Here is a 1,203-nt window from a genome sequence, read left to right as displayed (position 1 = left end):
TACCTTTGTGCCTTCGTCCTCATGATGATACACAATGTATCGAAACGTTGACATTTTCTTAACTAGTAGCGACTGCTGTCCTTACTGGCGAGTTTTACTGTTTCTTACCATACGAGTTGTTCCATATATGATATCATGCATGCACATCTATACATGTATATATATATATATATATATATATATATATATGCATGTTTGCATGCATAATATATATATATATATATATATAATGTGAGAGATGATAGGAAAACAGCAAAAAGTCAGAAATGGGACGTTCAAGTGTTGGATGTACCGCATCATATATTGGTTCTAACCGTAGTATTTATCTCCACGTTCCTGGATAACAATGAGGGTAATTATCTGCCATTTGCACCACACTGAACTAGAAAATATTCCATACACATATACGATACATGATGGTTACTGCATGCACCCAAGGAGATGTTGGACGCCGCCTGAGTGGAGAGAGGGACGGTGGGCAAGACCGGCTTGAGGGTTTACAATTGCGAATATTGTCTTACTTTTCGGAAAGCTCACAGGATTTGGCTGTTTATCTCGAGGAGTATTCGATGGGACTACGGCTCTTACAACATATTTCGATTTCTTTCTTATCCAGATGTCAGTTTTGCCAATTTTGGAATCCATGGGGCTATGGTCCGGTGGCCCCTCCCTGAATCCGCCATTTCTACACCTGATGCTTGGCCCAGGCAGAGACGCTGGGTTTTGGTGCCTTCACCCCATTTGACCTGACATGGCATGTCACTGGTCACAGGCGTCGGCGTCCAGTAAGGCCTTTGTCCGGAGTTTTCCAACAGCTATTCAACGCGTAGGATTTTCTCATTGGCGTAGGATGTTTAGTTCATGGGATAACATGGGGGATTTATTTGCTAATTTCACCTCTATGACCTGGCTTGAAAATAAAGACCTTTTCAGTAATGTCAAGTCAGATATCTGACACAGTTTGATGTGAGCTTTTCAACGACGTTTGTCTCGTGGCTCTAGCTTGGTTTGTTTTCGAGGCTTTGTGGGGGGGGGGGGGGCAGATGGCTTGAGTCTGCCCTTTTCACACAAATAGGATGAGAAGTAGGGCAAAAATGGTTTGGTGCTTGTACTTGCGTGTTGGCACTTTCCCCATTGCCCTTGGAACATTCTTGCAACTATAACTGTAAACCCCTTGTGAGAGGAAAAATTTTCCAAGTTCAA

Source organism: Pollicipes pollicipes, unplaced genomic scaffold (assembly GCF_011947565.3).
Source record: "Pollicipes pollicipes isolate AB1234 unplaced genomic scaffold, Ppol_2.1 Scaffold_4740;HRSCAF=5597_pilon_pilon_pilon, whole genome shotgun sequence".
Taxonomy (NCBI): Eukaryota; Metazoa; Arthropoda; class Thecostraca; order Pollicipedomorpha; family Pollicipedidae; genus Pollicipes; species Pollicipes pollicipes.
The sequence above is the reverse complement of the archived record's forward strand: the minus strand, read 5'-3'. Positions refer to the sequence as shown.